The sequence below is a fragment of the Sinocyclocheilus rhinocerous genome, unplaced genomic scaffold, assembly GCF_001515625.1.
Source record: "Sinocyclocheilus rhinocerous isolate Xijiao unplaced genomic scaffold, SAMN03320098_v1.1 scaffold2065, whole genome shotgun sequence".
Taxonomy (NCBI): Eukaryota; Metazoa; Chordata; class Actinopteri; order Cypriniformes; family Cyprinidae; genus Sinocyclocheilus; species Sinocyclocheilus rhinocerous.
Genome location: NW_015639526.1, coordinates 434,482 through 443,343, shown reverse-complemented (window position 1 = coordinate 443,343; position 8,862 = coordinate 434,482).

Below are 8,862 nucleotides of genomic sequence, written 5' to 3'. Positions count from 1 at the left end.
ACGTTGATGTTTCAAATAGCTGTGCACTTCATTTCTGCAGCCTCTGATGCGCTACAGTCTCTGTGAATGTACAGTGAACAAAGACCGGTGACACAGTCAGGTAGCAACATGTATCAACAAATTTAGCTACATTAGATGTTTTAGACGAATTCGATTAAGCTAAATTATTGGCAATCACCTGCATCTAAACATCTGTTGCAGAAGGAAGTATTGGTGCTGTGAGACCATACACAGCTGTTGAAATGACAGATGATGTGAGTCTTATGGTGTCCCTCCTAAACTCGGAATGCCAAGTTGACTTGGTTATTTGAGTAATAAATTACATCATCTCTTAATTGAATTGAATTGAATAAAATAATTTTTTTTGTTTGTTTTATTTTATTGTTTTATTGTATTTTATTGAAATATTTTACATATTTGCCTGACTTTGGCTCAACTTTCATTATGGTAACCATGATTTGAAATGCACTTAAAGCTTAAGTTTGACGATTATAATATGTTTGAAGATAATATTACATACATTATATCTGTGAGGACAGAAAAATAATTTTTAAGTGAAAGTTCTTCCAAAAATGAAAATTCCAATTTTGTTCCAAACCAGCATGACATACTTGCTTCTGTGGAGCATAAAAGAAGATATTTTGAAAAATGTCTCAGTGCTTTTTATACATACAATGGAAGTTTGGTTACAAAACTGTTTGGTTACCAACGTTCTTCAAACAATCTTCTGCCGTGTGTTGCATAAGAAAGAGTCATACAGGTCTGGAATGACATGCAGGGGATTAAACAATGACAGAATTTTATTTTTGATTGTATTATCTCTTTCTACCTTCTTTCTCTTGGTTTGGCTGTGTCATATCTAGTATATTTGAAGCATCACGGGATATTACTATTGATTAGGAGGTTTATATTGTTAAACTAAAGATCATTACAGGATTTTAAATGAAAAGATAAAAACAACAACCAATCCCTTAACCATAAAACATGTACTCTCACGGTTCTAAAGAAATCATGTTTCTTTTTCATAAATTTGATTTGTGTTTTTAAATCTGGCAAATCTGGCTGTATTTAAACCTCTTAAACATGTAAACTTTGATCGAGTGGTTGTTTATTGAACTACAAAGAAGTCTATGCCTGTCACCGTCGTACTGTCTGACATAAATGTAATTTAGTTTTGATGTCAGGCTTAGGGGAGGACAGAAAGCTACATCCTGAAAGACAGTGAGGGAGGGAGAGAGAGAGAGAGACAAACTGTGGAGGTGGGTGCGTATGAGATTTATTAGATCTGAGTCAGTCCACTGTGTCAAGTGCCCTGGAACAGTGTGATTTTATTTTTCAACAGCTTTTCTATGAAGCCTGAAGTAGCGTCTGGTTTGCTTTTATTTAATCTGCACCTAGATATACAGACTTATTTAAAAAAAAAAACACACATTTTGAAATTCAAAATAGCAGTGTGACCGTGAAGTCTGGTTATCCATATTAGTTTCCCACCTGGGTGTCTCATCTCAGTTCTCCATCCCACTAGGAAGAGTTGCGTCTGCTGAGCTGTATCACTGCTCAGACTAGCATCACTGGGCATGCTTTGATGATGGCTTTGTTTGGTAATAGGAATGAAATAATCTAATTAGGAAGTGTTCCATAAAGCTCAATTAAAGGCAATGATCACTTTAAAATAATACGCTCAAAGGGCACCTTGAATCTCAGACCACGATTTGCCTCACCATTAAGGTTGTGTTCATTTTATTAGCCATTAAGCGGTGCCACCAAAATCCATTCTGTGCAATTTAGTCAGACACAGCGGCGCAGGATGATGTGCGAGATGGTGGAGGATAAGAAGGCCAGCGTGTGAGGAGATGATCATTGTAACAGAATTTGACTCTTGATTTGATCGGCCCATTTTACACACAACACTTGAGCCGACACTTTTGTGCAGTTATTTCACTCAGAGAACTCGATATGCACTGCTATTCTAAAAGCCCTGTGATCTCTGATTGCTATAAATTGTTAATGTTTTAATCTTGTAAAGCAGTTCATTTAGTCTTGAAATATTGACTTCTTCTTTTTTTTGAGTGGCTCTCTAATGTGCACGTTTAAAAGAAACAATATTTAAAATTATCCCCTGTTAATACATTTTAATCAAGAGCTACTTTTTTTGATGGGGATAAAGAATATATCCTTCCAGCCTGAGGAGATTTATGATCGGATTAATGTCAAATTATTGTAAAATATAAGCTTGTATTACTTCAAAGAACTGTCCCTCATGATTCAGCTGAGGACAGTCTGAGTCCTCTTCCATTTAGCACTGTGCCTTAAATAATGCTAATAACACTGGATGTTGTGGAGGAAGGGTGTAAGTATATGGTGCAGAATTAGCTGCAAGACTGTGGGAGTTTGCATCTTAATGAGGATAGCTGTGTGATTTTCAGAGGTTTGCGGCCCTCTGCACTCTGAAACAGGTGGTATTTATGCTGCGGAGGTGGAAGGATGATTCACTGAAAAATGTTGTGCCTTGTATAGCAACTGCTGTAACGTCACTCAAAAAAAGGATGGGAGTACTTTTAAAGTTTTCTCACTGGTGACACATGATGTAGGCAGCCCAGCGGTTCCCAATTCCAGTCCTTGCACATGCATTTTGCATGTCTCGCTTAGTTAACTCACCCGATTCAGATAACCAGCTCGTTAGAAGAGAGCTACGTGCATGAACTGTGTTCTGATCGATATGATCCCTACACAGTGTTCATTTCTCCCTACTCCCTGAGCAGGGGAAATCCGTTGAAGTTTATTTAACTTCGGAACATGGGCTGGAATTGGGAACCGCTGATGTAGCCTATTGTAGTAATGTTGTCTCTGGTATTCTGTTCTGTGAGTGAGCGTATATGCGTTCAGGGAGCGTGACTTTGGACGGCAATTGCAGGGAGGGTGGGGACGTTCGCTTTCAGTGCTATCAGGCTAAAGTTTAGCCAATGGCGATTATATTGCCAAGGTGTGCGTAGAGGGTTGGTTAGCATTTTCCAAAATCTCCTACTGCACCTTTAAGCTCCTAATCTCAGTTTTTACCGGTATAAAAGACACCTGTCCACAGAAGCAATCAATCAATCAATCAGATTCCAAACTCTCCACCATGGCCAAGACCAAAGAGCTGTCCAAGCATGTCAGGGACAAGATTATAGACCTACACAAGGCTGGAATGGCCTACAAGACCATCGCCAAGCAGCTTGGTGAGAAGGTGACAACAGTTGGTGCGATCAAATAATTTTTTCCCTCACTGTACTTACATTGCACATACATCTGCATGAGCAGAATTAAGTCAGCAGGCATGCTCGCTCGACAACAAAACTGCGGTGTTTCAGCGATGACTTATCTGAATACCTCTGATTGGCCATTTAATTCATAAGCTCAACAGAATCGTGTGTGATTGGTTATAATGCGCAACACTGTAAAAATAAATAAGATGGGACAAATAAGCCCCAAATTAGATAATAATACTAGCCTAATAATAATAATAATCTTGATTTTGTCTAAGGCATCAGCCACAGGCGATATCTCTGACTCTCATCGATACATGATACTATCGTCTATCGTAGGGCTGTGCAATTAATTGAAAAACATTTCGATTTAGGCCTCCAACGATTATGAAAATACAATAATCGAAAACGATTATTGCGCCCCATTCTGCCCCCTTTCCAGCAGTGCGCTTTCGCTCCTCCATAAAAGCACAATTTCACATGCAAATCAGTATAGTAACATGACTTTGCAAAATGGGATGTGCTTGATTTATTGAAGTGTATTAAATTTATTTATGTTTTTAAAAGTGCAAAAGAGAACTTGCGCTTCCTCAGGAGGCTGTGCCTGCGCTCAGAGACAGAACATAACACGGACATGTAAAGTCATCTTTTAGCTCAAGGTGCGCACCTAAACGGTCAAATACACACAAAAGATTATGCTGTTTTATTTTACATTTGATTATTCATTTCTGTTAACTGAATACTTAAGACTTGCATAAAAAAACTTAAAGCACAGTTTGTTTCATTTGTATTTTTTTATTCTATTGCATTTGTCCTTTGCTTTTTTTATTACTGACAGTTTAATTATTTTCAATAATATTGAGGACTTTTTGTTTGTTTGTTACCAATATCAGTTACCCTAATACTCTGCTGTGCTATTGAGAATTGTGAAATTTCTCTGTTCTCTAAAATGTAGATGTCATAACAACCTTATTTACAGAAAATATATATTTAATATATATCACTATCTTTAAATAAATCACTAATATAAAGATTTGGTCATATAACCCACTCATAAACGTGTTAAATAATCGTGATTACAATATTGACCAAAATAATCGTGATTAGGATTTTTGCCATAATTGAGCAGCCCTAGTCTATCGGCACAACCCTATTATATATATATATAAGAGTAAATAAGAAATAACATGTATTTGTGCATTTTAATGTGTTTGAAAGACAAAAGCCTTCCAATGACATAGTAATACACGAGTGATAATTCAAATACAAATAATGTTCAAATAATAACTTGTATATTATATGAGCTGTAAAGCGGTTTAACATTTTTAATAGTCGTTTTAATGTTTATAGCTTTGCGTTGCCATGGCAATGAAATATTGTTTTTTTTCCCCCATTCTTTCTTCACACTATAATCATGTTGACACACACTAGTCTTGTGGCTATAACACTCCTCAAGGTAATCCAGATTTTGCTTTGCTTTTATTTATGGGATAAATGCAAATCGGACATTACATCAAATGTTGTTAATTGAACTTAACTTGTATTAAACCTAGGCTATTTCTTGAGCAAAACTATTATCAGACAAGCCGATACAGTTGTCCTACACAGTCAGTTTTGACAGGTCAGCCACAATTGAGCATCCTTTCCTGCAACCGGCCTGTTCCAGGATACCTCCGTCACTGCATACTAGACTGACATTTGGCCTGCCAGCATCGTGATAGGGAAAGACACAAGGGCAAGGACAGATTGGCATTAAGCATATAGTCTAAGCCCATTTCCAATGCTCATAACTCTTTGAAGCACATAGTAAGTGATATCCTGCAGGTTTGCCTCAGGGAAAGATTATGCAAAAGATGCATGCTTTTTGTACCCGACATGCAGTTGCTAATAGTAGCATAGCAATAAACCAATCATAGAGCTATGGGACATTCACCTGTACGTACTGTCTTTGAAATATGGTCAAATCATTAGATGCTGGCCTGCCTGGTTGCAGTGGAGACTTACAGGTTGAATGAAACGATCAAAGCTAAACGTGTGTTACAACCACAGAACTCATTGTTGAGTGGTACAGCGGTGTGTTGCCTGGAAACAGCCTATTATACAATGTTTCACTGACACGTTTCCTGCATAGGCTATATGTATTCATTGCTAATCAGTTCTTTGGCTTTTTAATTATTTCTTTACAGACACAGACTCATTATTTTGGTCTCAATTGCTAATGAAGGGGCTAGCACAGAACTAGACTAGCTGCTTTAATGAGCTCTCCCAAGGAGGACTATGACACCAGATGGAAATACTCTGTGGTCTTAAAATCAATGAGCTATTTTAGGGTAGCATGGTAAGTCATGAATAATGTATGTAATAAGTCATGAAGAAAGGTATGAAGTGCAGAATTGGGCCATTAAATGTTAAAGCTTGTCGTTTTTGCATCACCAAATTAATGGAGCTGCTTGAGTAATGACAGTTTCAAACAGGTTTCCTTTTTCTTGGTTGGACAACAAAGAGTCCTGCCCTATTTTTACTCTATTGGTTGAGCCGATAATTTTTGTTATTTCTGGTAACCCATAAATTAAGAATTAAAATTAAGGAAAATTAAAAACAAGTTACAGAAAAATAAAATTATACATACTTCAGGTGAATTTATGGAACACAACATTATTTGTTTGATGTTCATTTTGAGATTTGCTTAAGATTACATTTAACAGTTTTTTGCAATAAATTATTGTTTTTGAAGTGAGTGTTAGATGACGATAAAGGTAATTTCTGTAAAAATAGGGAAAGAGAGCATGCACAAATATCACCATAATTATATACAATATTGACCAATTATATACCCTGATAGCACGCATAATTCACGGAGATGTCTATTTGACGTCTGCATTTACATCTGGAAGACGTATTTTTTGTTTGCTCATGTTTGCTCATCTGCAATACTTCTATAGGATGTTTTCTATTAGATGTCAAATAGACATCCATTAGATGATGTCTTTAAGAAGTTTATGATTTAGAATGTATGTAAAACTGACATTTTACAGACATCCATCAGATGTTTGTACAAAACAGATTTTTTCCAGATCAAGTGATCTGTAACAGACATCTTGCAGACGTACGTGTGCTATCTGGGTACCAATACCAATTATTAAATTATATACCAATGCCAATTATTAAAAAAAAAAAAAAAGTAAAAATATTGGCAGATAAGCAATATGTTGGTGATATTGTGCATTTCTACAGTTTTTGGGGAAGCCTACAGATGATTTGTAAATAGTCGTCTCTTCAGATTAAAGTCACAATGAACTGGAAGTTGCAACAGATCTTTTCTTCCATATTTTGATGTACATTCAAGTGTAACGGATAATCAAAAAAAAAAAAAAAAAGTAGGGTGGGGACTTGGTTCTACGGAGGGTGAATTTTCATTTCATGCCGAAGTTAAGCTGGGATAAGTGAAAGTATTTTAACATGATAAAGCTGAAATGTCTAAGCCCTATTCTGACGGGACTAGTTTTACAGGGAGTCATTAGAGAAATTTGTGTTTCACAGATGTGCTTGGTGATTTTAATCCCGTCCGAATCTGCCACGTCTGTGTTTTTCTCACACAACCTCTGTAATAATTCCAGAGCAAATTACAGTACCTACTGTTTTTCAGCAAACTCAGTGATCCTAAACTAATCCTGTCCGAATGCGAATGTCTGTGATTGCCGTTGATATTTTTTTTCACAACGCTTCCTTGTGTGTTTTGGCCAACGTGAATTACCGTAGATGCTCTTACCGCGCGCATGTTTGATATATTTGCCTCCCGGCAAAGAAATAAAAAAAATAACAATAATTAAATCAAGAGCCAGATCAAGTAAACTGTTAAGACTGGTTATTGTAATATCAGCGTCAGGTAAGATTATTCACGTTAATTTCTGCACTCAATTACATAATGTTTTAATTACATATGTACCTTTATGAAAATTAAACAAGGGTTTTCTACAAATAAATAAAAAAAATAAAATAGTTAAACTAAAGTAACCACACATTAACATGGTTTTGCTATAGGCCTACTAGCCATTTAGCTTCACCATGGTATTTGTAGTAAAACTGATTATACTAATGGTAATCAATCCGAATGACTATACGCAATGCACGCATACAGAGCGTGTGATCTCTGAAACGCCCAGATGTACAAAACAGACCCTCCCACCTCTGTAATAAACATGGAGATGTTAGTCCCGTCCGAATTGGTACATGAAAATCGCAGACGTCAGGTGATAAGAATCGAAACTAAAACGTAGTTTAGAAAACTAGTCCCGTCCGAATAGGGCAATAGTCCCTTTGAATTAAATCATTTGATTTCTGAATTATTGTATGTTCTTCCTAATAAATTGTCTGGAGATTTCAGAATTTGGAACAATCTGGGAGTAATTTGAAACTCCCAGCATAGTTTTAAAAGCTCTTTCTATTTAACGTCCCAATTCCTGCTCTGTTCCTGTCTCTCTCATTGCTCAGCACCGCTTTGGGTAATGGTCGCTCAAGTTATTTTATTAAAACCAATCATCCTTTTATGTGTTGATAATGAATCTAATTTGGATGCCTCATGCAGCCATTGCTTTAGGTCATACATTTTTCCTTTTGAAGCTATTTTTTTTTAAGCATTCCACTCTCCTGGACTGAAAAGCTGAAACAGTTTTAAAAAGTAGGCACTGAATGCAATAATGTTAATAAGTCAGTTTTTTGTATTTTTCTTTAGCTGTGAGCTGTATCCATTAAAGTATCATAAAAGTGGTATAAATTACTTGTGCACAATATTTCAAATCAAACATAGCTTCAGAATTTCACCTTTTGTGTTCCATGGAAGGGTTACAAGTTCAGAACCACATGTGGCTGAGCTATTGAAGACTGAATTTACATTTTAGGCTGAGCTATTCTTTTATTACTTTACGGTACAGTATCAGCTCTTCTCAGATGTGATTTTGTTGCGTCCCAGATGTAATTTTGTTCCACTTAGCCCAAAAAGTCTTTACATTTCCTTTCTTTCTTTTTTATTTTCAGAGGCTGTTCAAGGAATATATTGTTAAAAGAATCACTCTGGAGTCTTTGGCCACTCATGCTGCTAAATATAACACAGGATAAAGCTTAACCACAACATATTGTTTGTTTCTTTTTCTTTTTTCTTCTATGATTAGAGTCGAGTTTAAGTAGCAGGTCAAGACCGTTTGAGAATTGAATTTGTGGATTGGTTTGACCCAAGACAGAATAGTACATCATTGAGGCTGTGATGACGAGGCCATGTAGACACAATGGCAGCGGCAGTAATGCCATTCACTATCAGATTGGCGACATCTGAAGCTGTGTGAAAATGTGTAGGATTACTATCAGCCTCCATGGAACTGAAGGACTGTGCTATTTGCAATGCTGGTCTTCTGAGAGATGGAGCATGCAGGTGGTCTGAGGGAAGGGAGAACCAGGGGCTGGAGAAAATAAATTATAGAGCGCTACAAAATATTTTATTTCACATTTCTTCCACGTGTCTTCCTTCCACTCTGTCGGTCTTTGCTTTGCTTTATTCCAACATGAAGAACTGTGGTAATTTAATTTTATTGGTTTTGTTCATTTCTAGAATGTGTACGACAGA